General features: G+C 40.1%; 1 protein-coding gene across 8 annotated transcripts in view; it reads left to right on the plus strand.

Moving 5' to 3' along the window:
• Positions 1 to 3,175: 3,175 nt before the first annotated feature.
• The window catches only part of slc20a2 (solute carrier family 20 member 2), a 41,761-nt gene continuing 19,897 nt past the window's right edge, over positions 3,176 to 25,039 (plus strand). For 2 of the 8 annotated variants that reach the window (XR_010915588.1, XM_067521793.1), the window contains exon 1: positions 3,176 to 3,472. The gene's annotated coding sequence lies outside the window, so the exon portion shown is untranslated. Of the gene's footprint in view, positions 3,473 to 17,022; positions 17,127 to 18,726; positions 18,907 to 18,983; positions 20,249 to 20,343; positions 20,447 to 25,039 lie in introns of those variants that run through there. The other 6 variants (XM_067521792.1, XM_067521794.1, XM_067521790.1 and 3 more) reach the window with 6 other exon arrangements.

Genomic DNA, 25,039 nt, shown 5'->3' on the forward strand with positions numbered 1-25,039 from the left:
ACATTCCCTCTCTTATCCCGAAACACTGTAGTTCTTTACACATAAACACAAAAGCTTAAAAAGGGGGTATTGTTCACAGTGTTTCATAGAATCATAAGCATTTTGCCATCACATTGATAATTACGTCCTGGTAAGAGGAACCTAGAGGGAAGATAAGTGGTTTTGCAGCACAGATAAAAATCACACATGCCAGTAAAGTTTTTAGTTTAAACCCTCACAAGAAATTCACCAACAAGAAGAACTGTCTTTAGTTTATTTAGGTATTTTGTGTGTGATATAACATTTTAGTTAACCAGTATCATGTTTACTTACAACAGTTGAAATGGCAAAATTCCATATAGCTGTGTGATTTTTTTCGCCATGCTTTTAAGATCCATTGTGTATGTTCTTGAGATGCATAGGAAGCTTTAAAAAGGCAGTGACAATTGGACTTACATTCATCAGGTGGCCAGAAACACAACACAATGAATACTGCTGTTGCAGTGTATCAATAAGTTGGTGACCTGTCAGTTTCCATTTAGTCGTGCTGAAACCTGTAACAATTCATGTAGTGTGTGAGCTAGTAAAAGTAACATGAGCCAGCCATTTTTATTGTCACAATTGTATTGTAAGTGAGATGCACTGCACAGCGGGCAGCACCATGGTAACTGGTCAAGTAAGGACTAAACAATCTATCTCACAGCAGTGCATGTTGTGGATTGCAGCATTTTGGCATTTTGATTCAAGAAAATATTTGGAGCAGTTGCAGAGAGGGTGAGGAAAGTGAAGACGTATCACCTGATAAAATTCTAAATACAGATTCAACTCAGTTCAGTGAAAGTTCATAGTACATGTGAAACACTTAGAGTACAGATTTGTTTCATGTGGTGTAGTGGATTCAGAAAATGTAGTAAACACCACGCCCAGTAAGGCTTGCCTGGACACGGGACTGATAGAGAATGTGGGCATTTTCCCTTGTGACACAGACAAAGCACTGTTTACTTAATTTGTAGCTTAAATGGTCTGTTTGCCAGCCCATACACTAATTATGTAATTAACATAATAAACATTTTTACTCTTTTTTAATAGAAACATAACAAAGCTGTGATGCATTCCAGTTGAGGACGTAACATATTAAATACAATCAATGTTCTTTTTCACATCCAGCAGCTGTGTATTTAAACAACACAGACTGTACAAATAGGAGAGTTGCCAACTGGGATTCAGCATTAATATTATGTAAAGATTCTGGGAAACAAAGAAGGAAAAAGATCAATTTCCTGTAAACATAATGAAGCTATGATATTTGTTGTGTGCCTGTTAAACGGCAATGACACACCCGAGGCACAAGATGTTGACTCACCGATGTTTGGTTGTTGGCGTTTGAGTATTGCTGTCAAAAAATGGTAAGATTTGCTCCTGCACATGGTCCATGGGTTTTGTTGTCTAAGTTTTAGCAATTCCAGGTTAATTTTTTACTGGAGTAAAAAAAATTTATCCACAGTGACTTACAAGTGCGTTACAAAGCAAACAACAAATCAAAGGGAGTAAAGAGACACTGGAGCAAAATGGAAGACTCTTTGTAAAGCTCACATGGCCTGAACCAGGTGGGACAGTTTTTGGTGTGGCACCTCTGAGAGGACCCCGGCCTTTTAACCACTTTTTAGCAAGGCATCTCTATATGTAAAGTTCTAGCCCATCTCATACGAATGGGGCCCAGGTAAATAAGGTGATGGCTCATCTAAAGTTGGAAACTACATAGAGAACTGCAACCATTCCTGGCCTGTGAACATGTCTGCACACGGAGAACTGTATTTTAATGCCTACAACTGATGACCACAACTTATACAAGATAATTATAGCTCTTAGACATTGTGTTAGTTTTTCTTCTTGTGAGTGTGCGCTGGCCAGCTCTTCTAGAGATGGGGTGGGAACTTGAGACTTTGAAATTAAAATGTTTAAAAATCCAATAGCAGCATTTAAATACATTGATTTCCTTTTCAAGATTCAGTGAACTTTATCAATCATGGGAGGAAATTGCTCCACTGTTGCTTCTGTGTTATCCTCCCTGGGATGCTCATTAAAAGAGTTGTATCCCTATTATAAATCTGTTCTAAGACCATGATAAGATTTCACAGGATTAACGTGGAAGCAAAAAAGCTCACTTTAATTTGTTGTTTGGAGAGAGTTGTCCAGGAGGCTAATTGCCATTTTGGTTTTGTTTTATAAAAGACACGGCCGTGGTCTTGGGTAGGTTGAGGAAATTAATGCAGCTGTCCAGTGCGGAATAATAAGCTGGGCCCAGCTAGGCGTGGGTGCAGCTCTGTAGACTCAGTGACACTCAGTTGTTCCACAACATCCCTGGCTGAATGGAGTCATGTCTCAACAAGACCCAGCATTTATACAACTGAAAAATGAAATTAGAGAAACACACACAAACTATCAGTGCTAATCTGATATTCTTAAAAGATATAGGAACATTGAAGGTGAAGATCTGTGAACTTCTGAACAATTAGATGATTGTTTTCTATATTTATTTAATTTGAATTATTCAACATTTCTGGGAAACTAACAGTGTGTTTTTGCTGTTTATTCTGTGTGTGCTACACATTTAAATCATACACTTTGAGGTTGGTTTAATTACCCTCCCAACGACCCCCCTCCCCCTTTCCACCCACTGTTGTTGCCTGGCTCCCTCCGACGTTACGTAACACATTTATGCCGTGCGCACGTGGCCACGGCCATAATAGATGGCCACATTTAGACAGATTAAACATCGTCATCGACCCCACTGACCATGACCTTAACACGCAAGTTACATTTTACATTTGATGCGTTAAACTAATTCTGGTTAAATACACAACCCCCCCCCCCCAAATCTAAAAACCCTGCGCTCCTCAACGCGGTTCTTTTCCGTCTCAGCCATCAAACTGGTGAACAATGAGAGCAGGCTGAGGGAAAAGAGCCGCACTGTGTTGGTAAACTCCGTTAGTGGCGACATTTTCTGCAAGATACTCGAGTATAGTTTCAACACTAAATCAAACGATCACTCAATGATATACACATTCATATCAAATATATTCAAATCCAAACAACCAATATTTTCTCGATTTCCCTCAACAAACGAATTTCTTTCCTATATGGTGTTCTGCCCCCACTAGATTGACCACTACTCCTGTCTCTCTCCCTCCCACCCCCTCCCCCTTAATCCAAAAACTGTCATCCCTAACAGAGTTGAGACGACGGCTCAATCCCTAAACGCCCGGATGAGAGCAGCAGGCGACGTACAGGGCAACTCGGTCGCGTGAAGCCGAAGGACTCGAGGGCAAAAAACATCGGAGGGGGGCGGACAGCCACTGCTGGAATCTGTGACATTTTCGACGCAGCCCACGGAGAAGGGATCAGGGAAAACACGGACACAGACAGACAGACAGAGGCGAGGAGACGAAGAGGAAGAGCACGCTTGCCCCTCTCGTGGTGTCCTGTTTCGTTGGTAAGTACGTTTTGGGGGGTAAAAACGCTGCCACTGTGTATCGCCCCCTTCTATGGGGCTATTGTTGTATTTAGTCACTTTCCTTGCCAATTTCTTTGTGGCGAGCGTGTGTGCGCTTTGCGTTTAGGGACAAACGGGCCTGGTAACTGAATGTAGCGTAAAGTAGAAATGTCTGTGTTTAAAGCAGCTGCTGCAGCCTGTAACCGTGAAGCTCCCGCTTGAAGCCGCGTAGTTCTCGTCGAGGTTACCGTAAACGTAGCATTTCACCTCAAGACGATGCATTTGGTTTTGGTGCAACGTTGGTGCCACTGCTCGCACGCAACCACGGTGAGTGGAGCTGCTACACGTGTGTGAGACTGACTCCACATCCGACAGACAGGGAATCACAATAGAACTGGTTCAGATCCGCTGTCTGGTGGCCTCGCCGCCGGTCTGAACCAGTGTGGGGAACTGCAGCCAGCCAAGGCAAATTGCAATCGCTTGGCCCAGGACTTCGCTTTCAACCGAATCATTTGACTTTTAAATCACGCCAGTTCGTTTCACTCTGTTGAACCTTTCGTGCGGGAAGCGGACTCAGTTTGAAGAGGCGGGTCGTCAACTGGGCATGCGCGGTGTCCACAAGCACTGCCGCCCCATTACTCGCTAATAATAAGAAGTTGGAACTTGCCTGTCATCTTAGAACCATCTCAGAGGTCAGGTCACTTCCCATGTCTGCACATTCAGGTTGATATTTGTCAGTGGTTAGTTTGACCAGACGGTAATGTGACATACAGTGTATTTCTGCAGAGCCCCTGGAGCTTTTTTCTTTTTTTTTTTTTTTTTTAAAGAGCTTAGTGTTTTTCATCTGTAACCATGATAACTATTTTCCATCAGGAGAGACAAAAACACTGGAACATATGTGCAGCAAACATACAGGGGGGTGGAAAGAAAAACAGGAATGCTCTGCAAAATAATACAGCTGTGGTGGCAGAAGTGTTTCAATCAGCCGTCAGAGTTTGAAAGTGGAAATACTGCCGTGTAAAATATTACATTACAAATTAAAGATTGGCAAAATATTGTTTCAAACAATGTAAGTATAATTTACTTAAAGTACACGTAAAGTACTTACATAGGCTGCCTCCATCTTAATGTTATTCTATTGTGTTTAAATATTAGGTTATATTCCTGATGGGTCTATTATCCCTGTTGTTGGTGGAGTTTAAGGTATTTTAACTATTTTACACTGTGTTGGCCAGTTTAGTCCATAATAGTGCATTTTATTTTGAAAGGTCCTGCATTTTTATGCAAAATCGGGAAATTTCCCTCATTAAAGTTTTTCTAAGAAATTATAACATCAGTAAGCGGGAAGCATCAAATGCAAGGATGACTGTTCCTTATCTAGCTGTAAAGGTCATAAAAACCGATATGAACGCGCATGATGATAAGATTGGTAGATTAACGACTTCCCTTTTTTTTACACGCATTTGTGAACAAATGGGTGCTCAGTCTTAGACTTCTCTTTACCCTGCCTTAGCTCATTTTTTTTTGTTCTTTTGTACTTTCGGCTTGTCCCCTGAATTCAGGGTCGCCACAGCGGATCATTGTCCACATGTTGATTTGGCAGTTTTTATGCCCTTCCTGACGCAACTCTCCTCAATTTCTACCGGGCTTGGAGAAATTGCACTGCACAGCTGGGGAGGGGAATGGGCTGTTGGGGGTTCAGTGTCTTGCCCAGAGACACTTTGACATATATTACTACTGAACCACTGACCCTGTGGTTTGTGGACGACTGCCTAACCAACTAAGCTAAAACCGCCCCCTTAGCTTCTCCCTTTCCCATTTCTATGTAGTTTAAAAATGTACCCACCTACCTTTGAAAAGTGCTAATGAACTACAATACCTTCAACGTCCCCTTTTAATCCATATATCAAGTAACTTTTGGAGTAGCTGGGCTGCCTATAAGTGGACTCTAAGCTTACTACACTGGTTTGTACATGGGCAGGGTTATTTATTTATTTATTTATTTATTTATTTATTTATTTATTTATTCATTCTTACACATGCACTGCTACACATGCAGTGCTTTGCACTGTTTAATCTGCTGTTTTGCATTGGAAGCTGTTGGATTTGCTACAGAAACATGGTTTCCAAGAAGTGTTTTAGTTAAAATTCTGTTTTGTACCCTAGCAAGTTCAGCTACAGTGATGCTCATCTCTCACAGAGAGGAGAAATAATTCCCACTGTTACCATCTCCCTGACTGAGCCTTAATTTAAAGTATTCTGTATGTGGACTTATGCTGGATTCACAGAAACATTAGGGACAAGTTGAATTTATATTATGACTGTACTTTGACCTGCCCTTTGTGAGTGAAATCCTTTTGTGGAAAAAAAAAAAACAACTGAGGCAGAGTGATTCACACTAAATTGCCAGTTCCGTGGCGACAGGGTACAACCACAGCTTGGACCACACCGTCAATAGTCTCTCTTTTATGCTAACCCTTAAATCCAAATGCTTCATAACAGAGACAGAGCGGTGCATATTTAAACAGGAGGTAAAGCAGCGAGCTTAAGCTTGTGTTTTGAATGTCCTGTGTTGAAGCTGACTGTCAGTGGAGGAGGGGAGACATGAGCTGTTTGTATAAAGTAAGTGTACCTTGGGTAATGTTGTCACGTTCAACATGATGCTGAGAGAGCAGTGTCAGACCAGTTTTCACAGAGTGCTGCTTTCTCTGTCCACGTGCGCTGGAGTGTTGTGGAAGCGTATGAGATGACTACGCAAAAACAAAGTTACAGTAGGCTAAGGCTCACTTGTAAGGGTTTACCTAAAAAGAAACATTACCCAAATCTGTGGTCCCTTTCGGCTTCACTTGAGCCAGGCGATATGGCCAAAAAGTTTTACCTTTTCCAGTTGATTTAATCTCATTTTTTTAAAATTTAATTTAATTTATTTATTTTTTTTTGCACATGAACTAAAGACAACATATGATTCAAATACAGATTTTTTAAAGCTATATGCTGTTCCTCTAGGGCCATATGTACTATATTGATAATGGAAACGCTCTAATATTGTGCTGTAAATGCTTTCAAAACACAAGTATTATACATTCTGTACAGTTGACTAACGCTACGACTTCTTAAGAGAGAATGTTACTGTCTTTTTAATGTGAAGCAATCACACAAAGTCAAGTGAAAGAGCGTAGGTGGGATGTCTGGTATTTCTATATCACTGAGGTAATATGACTAGCTTTGTGTGTTTTTTGTCATTGTTCTCAGCTGCAGTGGCTGCAATTACTGCAGCTTGTTGACTGGCAAAGCCAACACAAGTGCAGGCGTCTCCAAGGAATCACTGACAGTTTGCGTTACTGTTGTAAATCCTACTTATTCCTGGCATACATAGTTATTTATAAATATATATTATGTTAAAATGTTAAGACACAATAAAGTTTGAGGTTGGATCCAAATATATTTTAATAAATCAGTGCCCTGGAGTTATCTACAGTTCTTCTTCATTTTATTCTTATTATTATTTTATTCTATCATCGTGTCATAACATATTAGCATTGTCATTTATTTTTCTGCTCATTGACGGTGATTGTATTAGTCGACCAAAGTTTCAGGTCTAGTTTAGTGAGTTTCAGCATCACTCAATAATATATTCTAAACAAAACCATTAGCGGATTAATTAAAAAATAAATAAGATAATCAATAGCTGCTTCTGTATAATGTAACATATAAATCTGCGGACAGAGGTTTTACATTTTGCTCTCAACTCAGAGTTGAGAGCAGAGAGGACCAATTCTGAGTCTCACTCCAATGCTACCTTGAGTTGTCCACTGTAACTTTAATTCTGAATTTCGAATAAAAATGGAATTCACATTTTTTTAACACAAAAATTGAAGGAAGACAACAAAATGTATGCTGATCAGAGATCAGAAGCTGCTCTGGTTTCCGTGATGGTAAGACCCATGCGTGCTGGCCCTTCTGCCGGTGGGTGTGTCTGTATCTCTGTAGGAGGAAAGGCAGTTGGCACCAGTGCTGGAAGTCCCACAGTCGGAGAACAGTCTGTCTCTAAGATCGGCCCACCTCGCCCTCAGAACACAATCGCACTGTTATGTCTGAGCCCTCTTTTGCCATGGCAACATCACATGATCGCATAGGAAAAGTGGGAATCTTCATGCTGTGTGTGCGTGCTGCTTGACTGCTCGTACCAGGATTGCTTAATCCATGTTGTTGCTGAAAACCTGGATAAGCACGTCTTTGATCATATGCAGCTGATAACATTTTTTTTAATATATATTTATAAAAGGTTAGTATGAGCACAGAGAACAGGTGGGAGAGCAGGAAAGGTTGGCATGTGAGGGTTGTTAACGGAAACAACCTCGGAATTTTTTCTTTTCTTTTTTTTTTCTTTCTGTGATCTCTTGATGAATTAATTGCAGGTTTACTTCAGGGTCAGGGAACTATTAAAGCTTGGGAAAGTAATTTAGGAAATTTTAACTCCTAATTAGACTACTTACAACCGCAGGTTCCGCTTTTCCCTAGTATTTAACCAGAGTAAGCATTCTTAAAGCTTGATTTATACACTTTCATATTTGTGGTTTACACACAAGTATATGTATGAAACTGGTTTCAGGGAACTCCTGTTAATGGCATGGTTACAAGCGATAAGAATGCCAATCCCATAATGCTTACCAGTGTCACGTAGGCCTGCATTCTTGTTTGTCTCAAAATTGAGCCTTAATAGCTCCAAATAGATTTTTCACCAACATCTCTTCATGTAATGATTTTAGTGTTTTAATTTATTTTTATTATTTACTGTTTCATCTATCTTCTAAACAAATATATTTAGCACTGACTCACTTAAATTGTTGCACGTGACTCATACAAGACAACCTCAGTTCTTTTAAGTTCTGGCTTCCTTAAAGACAGAACCACTAGATTGTTCCCATTAAAAAGGAATCTCGTACCATTGACAACCCATTAGCTGGTGACCGCTTATATCACTTGCATCGTTTTATCTGACCTGCTGTGCATTTTTGGCTTCGTTTGTGCTCTCCACTCGGGCTATGAGAGCCATTTTGTCGTGTTACTGGTGGCCTTCTGTAAGCAGCAGGGTCTGTATCAAAGCGCTGTGACACAGAGCTTCTCTTGTTTGGGTGCTGGCCTGGTGTTAACTATGCTAATGACGGGCTTACTGCTGAACTGTGAGGCATTGTGGTTTTATTTAGAGATGGTAGAATGGGCATTATTTTCCTGTTCTCCTCATTCAGGTGCATTTGTCCAGGAGCACCTATGGCTTGGTTGACTTTAATGAGTCATAATTTGGCCACTAAGGCCTGAGGTCACTTTGAGGTTTTTGGGAAATATTTGACAGCAAAGTAGTAGAGCAAATCCTGCAAAATACCATAGCAAGGGTTATTTTTGGCATCTGGAATGATGCGTCAGGTCATGTCAGTGACACAGTGACAGATCTATGCCCCTCTTGATTATAAATTCCCTCTAATTTTCCAAAGAGCCAGTCAAACAGGAAAGCACTAGCAAAACTGTGCTGCAGAATATTGACAACTAATTCCTTATTTTGAATAATTACAGTATGGATTATTTTTCTACGCTTTCTTTGTGCTTAGTTTTGAGTATTTGGTTTTGTGAGATTAATCTATCGATTGTAATTCTGCTCTGCAAAAAGCCTCTTTTTGTGTTTTCGGTCCAAATATAAAATTGTTTACATATTTTCTCATTTAATTGCATAGACATAACCTCATAAACAAAGCATGTTTTTCAAATGCTTCTCGTGGGAAAAGGGGCTTGGATTTGTGCTTGTGAAAGTGTTTGAACAGGTGTGAGCTCACTTGTCCATTTTAACTCCTCTCTAATAGTTGGACACCAGGGCATAATGAACAGTCCCCAATGAATGCTGGACCTTTCTGTACCTGTCCATGCTTTTAAGTTGACAATTTTACCGCCTATTTGCATTTGAGTGTACAAATCGGGCAGGGCTCCATGTAAGGATCCGCAGCTGGCTGACTGGTCACTGCCCACACTCATGTGACACTGCTATTTCTAGCCAAACCATTTGTCCTCCATACTGCCTTCAGCAACAAGAGCAAGTGGTGGATATGTGACACTTTAGAAAGCAGCAAAGCTGAAAGCAGTCAAATAGGGTCTGGTGGTATCTATCCAGACATCACATTGCAGGGTGGGCATTAGCTAGGTAGAACAATGGTTTGTTGGAATACATGTAGGCGATTCTGCTTAAGATAAGACTTAAATTAGGGTTTATTGCATAAGCACTTAAATTCTCAAATAATGTTTGCACATTTTCCAGTGGAGACACTCATGATAAAAACATCTACTGTAGGCTGTCACACATCCATCATGCTTGTTTACAAGTTCTCAAGAGGTCACGTGATATTGATGCGGTACAGTTTTTCTGTGCTCTGGCTGCTTACTTAACACTGCAAAAACAATCCCAGTTTTTTCAATAGTTGACTTTACTTTCTCTCAACTCAGATCTCAATTTAGTGTGTTGATGGGATCCAGTTGCTCCTTTTGTCGGACAATCAGAAATAAAACCTTTAGAACCCTCAGCTAACCTGCATGTCCAGACTTTTATTTTTCTGCTGGTATTGACTACCAGTATAAGTAATGCTTCCTAATTTGGTAAATAGGGTAGAGGTAAACTGCACCTTGACACATAATTTTTTTTAATTTAGCATCATAGTTAAAACATAAAGTACTACAAGCCCTTGGACTTTTAGTAATTATAACCTCATTTAATCTACTCGACATGTAATTGTATAGTGTTCAGGAAACACTATTGTGATCAGATATGATGAATCATACAGCAAAACCCTAACAAGCTGAGACTGCCTAACATAGTATCAGGGGGCTTTTGTTTTCTTTTTTTACACGAGAATGAGGATTTTCAAACTGAGTGGAGGTTATGATTAATGATGCAATGCAAGTGCCCTTGTTTTGTTGTGGAATTATATAATGGGTTTTCTTTAGATCTGTGATAGACCAAACATAGAACTGATTTGGAATGGAGCCTGGAAAATGCACTGGCACCAAAAATACTTGTACTACAAGAAACCTTAGGGACTCCTCGGAAGAAATTAGTCCTAGACTTGAGCAGAGAGGCTTTTTTGGGGGGTAATGTCAGGCCATTAGACTATGGGAGGCAAGGATTAAATATTGTTGAAAATCTCCAGGGTTCCCTGTACTGAACAGGTGATGACATCTTCAAAATGTTTCACACATTCCAGCTCTGCCATGGTCCCACAGTAAGTGCCCCCCCACACACACAACTCCAGCAATGCTGTGAGGGCTTACCCAGTTTCAGTCTGAGCTGGAGTCAACAAACCTGTCAACATAATTTGCCCACATAAACACTTTGATTTCTTTCTGCTGCATACAGACGTTATAAACAACACTGACTTGTCTGTGCTCATGTTTAGTCTCTGTCAGTCTGCAACCTGTATCTGCATTTAGTTATTTGGCAGACAAATTTACCCAAAACAACTTACAAGTAACTAATGTACACTAGGGGCAAGTTAAGATCAAGTGTCTTGCCCACGGTCATTTTGACACCAGGCCAGGATGAACCAGGAATAGAAAGACTAACCCTGTGGTTCATAGACGACCAGCTGAGCTACAGCCAGTTATTTATCTGTGCCACAGATGTGCCAATTTGCCATGACTTTGTACAGTGCTCTGAAGTAGGCCAGTCATCTGCACATGTGCAAGATCTACCGTGGAATTATGGCTATTCAGATCATTTGTGACATTTGTTTAAACATTTCTGCCATGAATTCTACTTTTAAAAAGTTATCATTTCTCCGTTTTTAAGTTGAAACCGTGAGAAAGGTGATAATTCTACTGTGTGTTTGTTATTGAGGTCATGGCAGGCTGTGGAGTCGTACTGTAGTGCGTTATATTAAGAAGTGCTTCTAATATTTTACTCCTCTCATTCAGTTTAAATAGAGTTGCCAGATTCAGATGACATGCACTCTGGGTTATGCACCCTGATCAAGGCCTTGCTCTCCTGGTTACACTAGAAGGAGTCCTGGCTGTTCCCAGCTTCTTCCATTTTACAGTTATCAAGACTGCATTGTTGGGAAAACAAAGCATTGAAAAGATGGAGGATATTGTGCTTTTTTGACACACCTGATAATCATCTTATAGACACTACTTAGTTTAGTTTAGCTGCGCAACTATTTCACAATGAAAAAGGCGTGTATTTTTTCTCCCCGGTGCTGATCTGTAACTTCTAAAATAATACAAAGATGGACTCCCAGTTAAGTTCCTCTGTCGAGGTAATAAAAGCAAAAAGATGGAGGACCACAAAGCATTTACCGTTTGCATACATGTTAAAAAACATATTTTCACTTGTTTGGCATTTGTAATTAAGTTACTTTGTAAAAGAAAAAAAAGCATTTAAATCTAAATAAGCAAAACAGGTGTGTGTTTAAAATATCTCCAAAGCCATGTTTCATTCTGTGGAAATGACTGGGTTGTAATTAAATCATGTTGAAGAGGACATAAAATGTATTGGGCCATATTTAAAAAAGCGGATGACTAGTGAAGGAAGCTGAATAGCTCCTGGTGGGGCATGGTGATTTGCTGATTTAAGCTGATGGGTAGAAATGATTCATATCAAGAGGATTAGAGGTGCCGAGGCAAAGCCACCCTCTTCCCCAGTTACCCTCCATCACCGGAACACCACTAGACCACTTGTCACAGTGAGTTTCCCTCAGTGTCGAACATGCTGCGACAACCCTCAGACAAAAAGAAAATAACACGTGTCAACGTCTACCCGTACTATCCAGTATGACACCTTGATATTAACGTACCTGTGTCATTATTTTCTGTTAGCTTATATATATTGTGTTACGTATATATCTTGTTCAAATGTATGGTATGTGTTTTATGTGACTCCAAAACAGATTTTCCCTGGGGGCCAATGAGGGTGAAGTTTAAAGTTTATTCATAAGGTGCGTCTGGGTGTAACCTGATGTGCAAATGTCCCACACAAATGCAAAACGGATTACCACTCCTTAAAGTTGAAAAGCAACCTGCAATCACATGATAACACTGGTTACGCTGTGTACTGTGCTGTGTTAGGCTGAACTCATTCATACTTTGGTATCAGTTGTAGCTGCTTTGATTTACTTCTCCTCCCATGCATTACTATTACACGGTTCACTGCCGGGAAACTACATGCAGACATTCCCGTTTCCATCTTTCGTTTTTTTAAACATTTAATACACATATACAGTCTGTTTAGTTACATTACTATACATTTTTGTAAATGTGCCAGAGACGGCCAGAGGCTAAGGAACATCTGTCATCTCCTACTACAAGGCATCCTTTAAAAAACAATAAAATCTATACTAAAACTCTTATCTGTAATTATAAAGTTACTGCCTTACGCACCTACGCTATGCCATGCTCTGCACAGCATTATCAAATTATAATAACTAAGGATGCTCCAAAACTTACTGCCTTCCTCAAATAATTAAAGAATTAAGTATGTGCAATGTTCTGTTCTGAAACTTTGCTTCATGGAGGCATCCACATTACCTTCTTACATTAAGCAATGTGGAAAAACCTAAAGAATAATCCGTTATTTATTACACCGTTCGTTGAAGTTAAAAAGAGAAATCTGTGTGCATCCTGTTGAATTTAATGCTGTGACATTATTGGTGTATAAACTTGTTCACTGCCACGAAACCTGTGGACTGTTCAGTTTCAGTCTTTGTCCATTTCTAGTTTCCGGTGTGTTACGCAACACTACATCCTCAATTGCTTAAAAACTCCGCTTGATGTTATATTTTGGTTTGCACATTGGTGTTGATGTGTACTGAAGCTTACTTTAAGTGTTTCTGTTAGTAGGACCCGATATTGAACAAGTGTTGTAAGTATATTGTGTATATTAGAAATGGCTATAATAATGTTTATAGTGTAGCTATGCTGTGCTGGGTTCTCCAATAGTTGGTGTTCTTTTTTTTAAATTTTAAAATCTGACCAGATTTCCCTTTGTCACAGACATTGTGTACTCTACAATGAGGGTAAACTTTGATAAGTGAACATTAAAACCCCCATTTGCCTTTAATGATGTGGCTGATTGGGATTGTATGAAAATAACATGCTTTTAATAAGGAAAGCTAATTAAAGATAAATTGGTGACAACCATTTAACAGCTTCTGATTATTTTCACACACGAAATTCACCTCCCTTGTGAGACGCCTTGACGCGATTGCTGCTTAAGTCTTCTTGTGAAATTCCTCTCCCTGTTGTGACCGCTCTAAGTACCAGTCTTGCTATCATCCTATCATCCATAACTAATGCTAGCACTACGTTTTTGAGCCTTACTCTTAACTTTCTGATAGAAAATCCGTGCCGGCTAATGTGGTGACTCACTGACTTGCAGGCCTAATTCGGCCTTTCTTCTGTCTTTTTTCTTGCACTATGCACAGCCTGCGTACACTGAGGTTAAATGTACGGTTAATGCGGTGTGTACATGTGTCCGTGCACTAGCATTCCTGCAAAGTGGCAGCAGAGCACAGGACTCTGTTCTACCGCTTCTCTTACTACATGTGCAAAGCAGCAGGTCTAATCAAAGCACCCTCTAATACTATTAGCTTGGTCATGTGCTTGAAGCCCGGATTAAGAGCAGGAGGGCACAGGCCACTAGATCCAGCTTAGGGGGGATCATTCTCTCTCTCTCTCTCTTCATTCTTACTTTCTTTCTTTCTCCTCACTCCTTTTTTTTTTCCCCCCTTTTGTACACCCATCCTCTCTGACAGCGAGCAGCTGTTTGTTTTTACACACATTGTTACCAGAAACTTTCAGTTTCATACTGTCCTTCCTATCCACTGATGTGTTTTGTTCTTACATGATGATTTTTTTTCTAAAATCTAATATTTCAAACTATAACAGAATAATTTGTTTCCACATCAGTGCAGATACTTAAATACCCCGCTTAACACAGACAAATTAACACATTTTTTTGTTGTTGTTGTTGTTGTTGTTTTTTAGCTTAGCACAGTTTCTCTCATGGATTCCTGTGATATTCAGATAGATGAAATCACATGATATGTCATATGTCGGCATAAGGCTGTTTATTTTGTCTTTGCTCACTATAACACAATTGTGGCATTTTTGGATTTCCACTTTGGACAAGGTTTTGTTTGTCTATCAGTAACTAAATGTGAATTATCCATATTAATGTCATTAGCCTAAAACATCATTAATAGTGTTGCTAACTGGCCTTTCTCATTTGCCCTTTTGCCTTTATTTTCAGCACTCACTCACTCCAACTATTACCGGCACTCACTTTGCCCCAGTAACACAATTTAATACCACAGAGCCTACCAACAGTACATTACCAGTCTTATCAGTTGAGAAGTAGGTAGGTTTGAGGACCTGGCAGGGCTTTTTGAGAACGGAGTAGGGATGCAGATGTCAAACAGCTTCTCTAACCAATAGTGTACAACGTTAAAAATCAACTATTGTTTAATCGCTGATAAGTTAGCCGGAGACGGCCCGCCTCCACATTTGGCCCGGCCCCCTGAACAATACCAAAGACACATTATGATTTTTTTTTTCAGTCTGGGCACGCAAATCTTAGACTAGCCCCTGTCAAATAGAACGGAATAATGGCAAAAAGGTTAGGTAAGAGAAAAATTGATCTAGAATGCAGGGTATTTAACCTGCAGTGGTCAAATGATTATTTTTTGTTCAATGCAAAGAAAAGGCTGTTTGTCTCATCTGTCAAGAGGCGGTGGCGGTATTCAAGGAATACAATCTGCGCTGACACTATGAATCCCATCACAAAGGCCAAATGCGAGCAGACAAACTCTCAAAGCTAAAAATGGACTGTTAATTCAGCAGAATACATTTGTACGCCAAGTTCAGCGGAACCAGTCATCTGTTCGGGCCAGCTTTCGGGTTGCTCAACTGATAGCAAGCAGCGGTAAACCTTTCAGTGATGGAGAGTTTGTCAAGAAATGTTTTAATGCTGACGTGGAAGAAATGTGTCCTGAGAAGAATGAATGGGATTCTGTCATGAAGGTTGTGGTGTCATGCATAAACTTCATCAGAGCAAAAGGACTTAAACACAGGCAATTCCAACAATTCCTGTCTGAACTGGAGTCTGCGCAGGGCGATGTGCTGTACTACACAGAGGTCCGATGGTTGAGCTGGGGCAGAGTTTTGAGGCGTTTTTAGAGCTGCTACCCGAAATTAACGCATTTCTTCATTCAATGTTCAATGGACTTTTTTTCTGTGAACAACCCAGAGAGCGTTATTTGGTTATTTATTTCACAAATAGTTTTATTTATTTCCTGACTTTTTTCTTTGAAGATCCCAGAGAGGGTTATTTGGTTATTATTTAATTAATTAATAGTGTTATTTATTTCCTGACTTTTTTTTTTGTGAAGATCCCGGAAAGGGTTATTAATATTTGGTTATGTGTGGCTTTCTGGAAAGCAATACATGTTTACGTTTAGGCACCCTGTGATCGTCACACATTTTCTGTTACAAACTGACCCCGGCCCCCATCAGAGAAGGGAAAAGTTATGTGGCCCTCACAGGAAAAAGTTTGGGGACCCCTGACTTATGTGATCTACGTTTGTCACAAGAATCAGGAAATTTGCATCTTAAGGAACAGGTTAGGTAAACACCATGTTCCATGAAATATACTTTTTTGTAAGCTTCTACTCACAATTTAACAGTTGTTTCATTAAAGAACAAATGTTAGATCAGTCTAAATAAGCTGGATTTGTTAAATGGCACTAAATAACTAATAATGAATACCATGAACACCCCAGTCTCCCTGCAGCATCCTGGTTTTATATAACACTATGTTGTGAGTAACCTGTGTAATGCTGGAAACATCTCTTTAGCTCTGGCACATGTTGGAAATGTACTAATGTTGCCACACCAATTGTTTGTCACATCAATTGTTGGTCACAACAAACGTTTGAGCAAGTATTTTTCACTGTTAAAATTCAGCTGTGCTTTCTCTTGTTTAAAGCTTGCTTGTATTAGCACAGGGAAATTTTGCAGGGCCCTTCACCTTCCAACACTCAGTCCCCAACCTGCAGCTAAACTGGGCAGCTGCCAGAAAACATTGTCATCCAGAGTACTACATCAGTCTACTAAGAGAAACTATCCTGACATCTTTCTTTAATGCCAAGGGGGTGCATTTGTTTTATGAATACCAACTAGAGGCATAATCCGGTACTGCAGTAACCACAGTACATTACAGCACATTTTCTAATAGTTGAACTGGGTATCCTCATCTGTAGTATCGGTTGATGTATATTTTTTAACGATTATTCAATTAATTGTTTAATATTGACATGACCAGTATAGAGTCAGACCCACATTTTCCTTTTTCCACATCTAAGAGACAGAGAGATCGAGAAGAGTAGGCAAAGGCAGGGAGATGATAAAGGACATAGGTGAAGGGGACCTGATTTGCTACTGGGTACTTCTGTGGTAGAGAAGTAGAACTGTCTTGCCAAAGCAGAGTGTGGGAGGGGGTGAGAGCAGAGAGGAAAACAGAGAGAGGGTCAAGGGTAAGATGACTCCTACTTTGAGGAACACGGAGACAGATGGCTGTAAGAGAAGAAAGCCGGACTGCAACCTTAAAAAGCCACAATTGTTGGTAGGTACCAAGCTTAATTGTGTCAGCAGTCTTATGATTTGAAGCCTAGCCAACAAAAGCAGCCCCCATGCTGTTGTTAATAAAGTAGTCGGCTTTATGTTTATCTTTGAGGCACAATGTGACTGGTCAATTAGGATCCCTGTTGTGAGCATGGTTTATTTTCAGAGGTGACTAATAGTTTCTGCTGGTCAAAAAGTATTATTTTGATCTGAATCCTTTTGTGCTACTCCTATTTTAAGCCTTAGTGGTTTTTAAGCTGTGTGTGTGATTGTGAGACTGTTCTCAACTTGACAATTCCAGCCAATTTCAAATAAATTCATTTACCGTAAGAAAGTACATGTTGAAATCATAAAAAGTTTTTTTTTTTTTTTTTAAATTTATGTTGCAGCTATATCTGCATTTGTTTCGTGTTTTTATTTATTGCTCTTTGTTTTGTTTCAAAGTTGTGTCCTGCTTTGGACACCACCACAAAGACGAACTGTAAGGGCAGCACAGGGTGTCAGTCTCAGTTACTTAAAACAGTTGAATAGACACTCTCATAAGGAGGAGTCACTTCAGTCTTTGCCTTTCCAGGGCGAGAGAGTCAAACCTCTGCACAGTCTCCACTGAAACCAGAGAGAGCTGACCTTAAACGTATTTAAACATAAACCTTGCTCAACACTGGAAGTCAGTGGGGGACTTGATTGTTTGCTGTTGTAACTCAGCCTGCTTTGTGTTTTTAAAGGCTCAGATTCTTGTTCTGTCTATGGAGCACAGGGTTGACATTTCTCTTTATTTTGGCATTTTTTCAAACTGCATTGGAGATAAAGTGGCAATCTTTTGTATCGGGCAGCAAATACCAAAGAGAGGTTTTACTGAAAATGATGATGAAAATGTCTCCCTGAAGCAGAGGAGGCAGAAGTACACAAACTCAGTAGATTGAGTAGAAGTTAAAGTAAAAATGCATTGCGCTACAAGTAGAAGTATTACTTCAAAATTTTTTTGATTAAAGTACCAATGAACTACTACGTGCTATAAAATGTATGAAGTACAAAAGTCCATTCTGTCCAGTCTGTGAGATTGTTCCCCATATGCGTCATATGACTCTGCAGAAAATATAATATTTCTGGCTTTCAGTTCAATTTCAAAAACCAAAGAACTTTCTGAAAATGTACTGTTGTTCTGAAATGTACCCTTGTACCCAAATGTCAGTATTACAACAGGCCCAGGTGTAGAGAAACTACATTTATTGCACACAGTGAAAAACTGAGGTGCTGCAGTATAGTCCCACGCTCACGAAGAGAAAATATGAGTGAAAGAATTTATGGAAATTTGTGTGCATGCGTGTTCCTGAGCGAAGCCTTTGAAGATGGTGTTAAGACTGACAAGCTCTTTGCAGTCATGCGTGCTGTTGTTGTCATTTTTAAGTGACCCCCTGCTTGCCAGTGGGGGCCGACTGTTCTCAACACTGTACGCTGTGTGTGTACGTGTGTGTGTACGTGTGTGTGTGCGCGCGCGCGTTTGTTTGGGTTCTAGGAGACAGCGCCTCCCTGCTGCGAAGAGTCAGAGGCAGCAGGTGCAGCTGACGCAGATAGGCTTTTTAGTAGACAGGGCCAGTTGAGGGACAGAAAGGGAGAGAACGAGTGAGACCTGATCGAAGAGAGAGCCACAGGAACTCAAACACAAGACCAGACCTCTGAACAGTGCGAGACTGATTTACTTATCGCCCTTATTCTAGTCTTTGCACAGTATGTGAGAACCGAGGGAACAGGACATGAGCAGTGTTTCCTTAGCGTCAGTGGTACGTGAGTAATATGGTTAAAACTTTGCAGAGATTGTAAAGGAGTTCATGTAAAAAAAAAAAAAACTGCGAGAAAGATAGAATCTAGGTGAGCAGGTAGTTTGGAGTTCAGCCTAATCTGTGGTACATTTTTCAGAAGGTTCAAAAATATTCGTAATCAGCTTAAGAGTATTGTGCCACAAACATAGTTGAAACAAAAACTTTGTGTCAACTCATTTGGCTGTCTCCCCTTATTCCTCTAGAAAAAAATGTAAATCCACTATTGCTAAAAATGTAATAAATATGTAGTCTGTGTGTAGAGATTTCCCTGTCATGTTTTTTGTATCAGCGAGTGTTTATGAGCTGCTGAAGAGATGTGGACTCTCTGACTCTGCTTTGTATTTTGCCAGCGTTGTGCCTGCAGTGACTGATCCACAATCTTCAACGTGTCAACGAGAGACTCACTGAGACCAAGTCACATAAAGACAGACTGTACTGTTCAGCATGTCTTTTGAAAGGGACAATTGTGGAAGAGAGAAAGGCAGTGAAAGTGATGGCTTGCTCATAGTGTGTGTGTGTGTGTGTGTGTGTGTGTTCGTTCTATCTGATGACCCCTCGGTGGTACTAGGAAAAATCGTCCTGCCAGTCAAATTCATGTACCAATAGCAAGCATCAGAGCTTAATCCCTCATTTTGTCGCATGGTTACTTTATTTCTTAATCTGCATCTGTATTTAGGCACCAATATGCACATCACTGTGGTCAGGAAGAAGAGGGATACTTTTGAATGCCCTTGATCCACCTGCATGCTTTTCTATGGCTCTAAAACACATCCACTTTCCGTCTCCTCTAACCCCTCGATGGTTTTCCTCCTGCACGGTTATTGGCTGCCCCCTCCATCTGTCCGTCCTCTCTGGACACAGACAGCCAGTCAGCTGTACATCTAAGCCTCCTCAACATTGTCATTGGCTGCTCTGAGTTGTGAATGCGGCTGCTTTCCTTTAAGAGGCAGTCTAGACTCAGCTGGCTGCATTGCTCTCTCTCTTTCTCTCTTCTTAGCTCGCTCGCTCGCTCCTCTCTCCTGCAACAACACCACAACCTGCTGATTTCTCACTAAAGCTCTCCTGCTCTCTGCTTCATTGCTTTCACTCCTCCTCTCCTCCTGTCATTAGTTATCATCTACTCTCTGCTCATAATTTTATTTTCTGTCGGTCACATGCTCAGTTGTGTGTTATTCTTGGTTTTGTTTTTTTCAACCTAACGTTTTTCTTTCTATGCATTTCTCCCCTTTACTGTCATTTGTCTTTTGACATTGATTTATCTCCACCACTTTCTCACCTTCTACAGATGTAAGGAGACATGAAGGTGAGTGGAGTTGATTTCCAGGAGTCAAGATTTCTCTACTTACCCGCATGTTTGACTTGATTTCTCATCTTATCCACATCTCTCTGTTAACTTAGTAAGCCATCCGGTAGATGTGAGCATCCTGTGTCCTTGGCGGTATGGACCGCAGTTGCCTACGCTTCAGGTGTAACAATCAGGCAGCACTGGTAGCAGTCTGCTGTGAGTCATCATCTGACACTGCCTGTATGCTGTAGTTCTGCTCCTTTCACCATGTGCCTAGAGAAAGAGGGTTAGTTAATGTGTGTAATGTGGGTGGGGGGGTGCAGCTGCATGTCGATGCAGGCTCTAGCTCGTGACAATGTGTTTTGCGCACCAGCTGTGGCTGTGGTGCAGCAGCATCTTAGGCAGATGAATGAGCATTGTATAGCAGCAACAGCAAACAATTAGAGAGGTGATGACAGCATTTCGCACACAGGTTTTTACAATTTTTACAGCCATGACACAACACATGCTTGTCAAGGTTGTGGTTGTAACAGGTGAAATGCTCTGCTCAGGCTGTGATGGTGCTGAAGAGTTCAAATTCTCTTCGGTTAGTATTCTCCTCAGGAATTTCGCAGTATTGCAAAATTAATGTCTTTTTTTTCCCCCCAGTGTTGTGTTTTTTGTGTTTTCCCTCATTACGTGAACTGTTTGCCACCTGACACTGACTGGATGCAAAGACAACATATCTGCTAGAAAATATTCACATCACAGATTCTATGGCTTTTTGTTATTATTTCGAGATGCCTTTTGAAATGGGACCGTTTTATTCAGAGTATTGCATAGTAAACGGCAGTTACATGGTGCTTTTCAGCAGACAAAACACTTTTCAGTTTGCCTCTCACACACTGCTGCACTGAATGGCAAATCCATTCCCCCATGTGGGTCAGCGTTTAGCATTTTTTCAAGGACACTTCAACATATGGGCATGGCACTCTAAAAATTTAACTGACACTCTACTTCTTGAGCCGCTGTGACCTCCAGAAAGTTTGTATTTTGTAAACGCCAAAGCATTAAAAATATTGCCGAAAAATTCTGAATAAACATAATAAACGAAGGATTTTTTTTAAACCATTTCATTTAAAATATTGATTTGCAGCTTTGCATTTACAGTATGAATTACCTGTTCAGCCATAGTCTAAATGACAGTCAAGTCACAAGTCAGTAAGCAAGTTGGGGCAACTGCCTTGTCCACTGCTGATTACCTGGGTAAGGTGTGTTCAGTCAGTGAGATGCTGGAAGAAGAGTGAGTAGCTTCTGACTGACTGATCACACCTGATAGTTCCCCACCACTGCTCGAGAGTTTGCATATTTTGAATGCATTTGCATATATTTGTGTATAGTTTTGCACGTTTCTATGGGTTTCTTGCAGATGCTCTGCTTTCCTTCAGCACAGAGTACAGTACAGGCATGTTTATTTTCCTGGTGAGTAGGCATTGGACTTTAACTATTCAGCAGCAGCCATAGTCCAACACTGAGAACAAATCTTCGTACATGCCTCAAGTTTAACTTATCATTATTAAATTATGGATATTTTTGAGTTTGCAGCCTTTTATCTAGATAATTTCACACTTTTAGGCACTTAAACTGCTGGGAAACCATAAGAAAAACAATAGTAGACTCAAGTGAGAGCTACAAAAGACTTGTTGAGGACCTGACGATTCCTGCTGTTTGTGTGTTTCCCTGTTTTCTGTTCCTATTCTTTTAGTCTTCAGACACTGTAGGTTTGTCTTACCCAGTTCTTATTTTTGGAGTCCCTGAGATAACGGTTTTTGTCCATCACTTTGGCATGGTGGACAGTCTAAATACTACAATTGTCATAAGTCTTGGCTGCTGTTACTGGGGAGAAGAGCTATTGAAAGGCTCACATCATATTAGTAGCAAACTTTGACATGTTCCAGCATTCAGTTTGTGAACGAAACATGATGCTTTAGTCGTTTCATTGAAACAAAATTAACAAATAATGTGAAGTTGTAGATGGCTGTTAGCAGCACATGTAAGAGAATCATGCTGACTTGCTGCTTGTTGCAAAATTGTCAGAGTCTTTATGTCTGCAGGCTTGTACCTGCAAAGGCTGTACAAAATAACCTGCTATTTTCTAATGACATTATTTATACGTTTTGATAATTAATTAAAGCAGAGGAGTTTCATGTCCATCCGAACTACAGTGGTGCTTCAGCTGTCAGTCACGTAGCATTCCTCCTGCTTAATGTTTCGTTAAAACGCTTTCTGTTTGCACACCTAGGAGCGGCAGTATTAGAAGAGAATGGACATAGCGTCAGCTGCAGCTGTTATATTGTGTCTCTCTTCAGGAAGGTGGAGACCTGATTATCAAGGATTTGGTACTTATGTGCATGCCTACATAAGAGTCACTCATGCTCATTTGTCTTCTCCCCCTTCCCACATTTACACACACTTAAATGTTGTACTGTCTGTTTTCTCTGGTGACGTGTTTGACCGTTGGACACACCGTTCCTTTGGGATTCTGGTTGGTGGAGAGCCATGTTTGACTGTGCAGTCCTCTTGTGGCGGTAGCGTTTTTTGGATTAAACATTTACACAGCATACTGTTAGTCCTGGAGACTCTGGTACGGTTAATACATGAACTGCAAAACTGATCATTTTTACAGCAATTCTCAAAGGCGTTGAAGTGACCAAATAGACCTAATTACTAAATAATGAGTTCAGGAATAAAAAATAAAAAACAATTTAGGGTAGCTTGCATCTCTCAAAGGCATTTTATAATCTGCATATTGGTGCAGACCTAATAAAACGGGCATAAAACCACATTTTAGTGTTCTGATGAACCAGTATTAAAGCAAGTATACAGAAACTACATGTGACACAAAGCACTTAACAGAATCAAATAATCTTTAAAGCTTCAGATGGACGTAACATTCAGTCTAGAATTGTATTGGTACAGGTGTCCATGAATTATTAACCTGGTTAACCTTTTTTGTAGCGATGGACATGGGGTCATGACTTTGAAATGCTTCATCTAAAGAGGGTCAAACTTCTGTGTCTGAGACTCTAAATCTCTAAATCCAGGAGCACTGATACTCTGCTCTGATCGTTCGCTCTGATCTCTCTCGCTCTCTCTCGCTCTGTCTCTCTGGAGGGAAGCAGAATTAAAAAATTTCCCCAAGCCTCCGTGTATCAATATCATATATTTCTTTAATAATAGATATTTGGCCATCTCTTAACTGTCTTTGCCTCTGTATGAAAAAGACCTGACCTGGGATCTGTTGATTCACTGCATGTACCTTTTTATATTCTAGATTGTTAACAGTGTATTAAATACTGGTTTCATGTAAGATACTGAATCTTGATTCAGGCAGGTGTTTCATGGACCTGATCTAGAAACAAGTTATCAGCATCTTTTTATGTGTGCATTGTGGTTCAATGAAGGATAAAGGATACATGTACGTGACCTCAACTGTTCCAGATGGAACTGTTGGTCAGGAGGAGGGAGCCATAACTCGCTGCAGGCTATTTAGAAAGGAGTGGTCTGCCCCCACGCGATAAGAAGCACACAGTCAGTTCATGCAGAGAGAATGTACTGGTCTGGCCTTCAAGCTGTTTACATTTAATGCTCCCCATTAACAATTGACTTAATAGAAGGGAATGTGCTGCCATTAACCCCTGTCAAAGGACTTTGATTATGTGGTATAGATAAAAGAAAAAAGAGGAGAACGAACCCAGACCAAGTCATTTGTGGTGCAGAGCTTTTCATGAGGACCACCGGGGGCTTCAGTGTTGGCGGCCTCCTCATCTTTGTCTAAAGCCTAAAGCCCTCACTGTTGCCATCTAAACAGACCCTGTTACCCTTTATAAGGACAATAAAGCGGTTCGCTCTGGTGGATCTGATGTGATCGACTTTCTAGAAGATTAAATTAGGGGGATCACCAGAGCATTAGATCAGCTCCCAACCACAGCTCTTCCGAAAATATTGTGGTAGAATTGCACTGACAGTTTTTACCATTACAGATTAATCTTGTGATTACTCTTCTGATTAATCAGTTTATTGTTGCATCTAATAAAAAGTCAAATCACAAACTTGAAGTATAGTTTTTTATTTTTGCCTCAAAAAATAACTATTAGCAGTATAGTTGGCTAGAGCTGCTTTTTAGGCCATTAAGGAGTTTTAGGAACAGCAGATTGGCAGTTTCAACTTTGTAAAATGTTGTTTTTAGTTTTATAGAGCAAGAGCAGGCTGGCATAACCCTGTAGTAAGGACAAATACATAGGAAAATCATATATCATCTTTTAAAAAAAACTTAGAATGTTTACACTTCTGATTTAAGTTGTGAAATGAATTGTTGCCTGTGTCCAACCTTTGATAAAGTGAAGTCACAAAAATGGAGCAGCTGATATGTCGAGAAGTCTCCTTAAACATGTAATTTACTTTCCCATCTAAATATTTGTATGGACTTCAATTATAATTCTACGAATATTAAACATGTAGGTTAAATTACTTTCCCAGATTTTTAAGTGTTCTATCCATTGTCATGGTCACTGAAAAGTTATGTCAAAATTAAGTGTAATGTATTTAATTATTAGGAGACTGAATGATGTTACATTTTTGCTTGTGTATTATCAGCTTACACTCCTGGACCCAAAGTGCAGAGTTGTGAACTGTTCCCAGCTCGAGCTGCAGTCAAACTTCACTGCTGCTGATCTTACTGCATTGCAGTCTTGACAGATTTTTTTTGTGTTATAGTGCAGCAAAGTGGCGATTTAGTACAAGCTTTGGTGAACTAGTACACCAAAGCTT

This window comes from Channa argus, chromosome 11 (genome assembly GCF_033026475.1).
Source record: "Channa argus isolate prfri chromosome 11, Channa argus male v1.0, whole genome shotgun sequence".
Classification (NCBI taxonomy): Eukaryota; Metazoa; Chordata; class Actinopteri; order Anabantiformes; family Channidae; genus Channa; species Channa argus.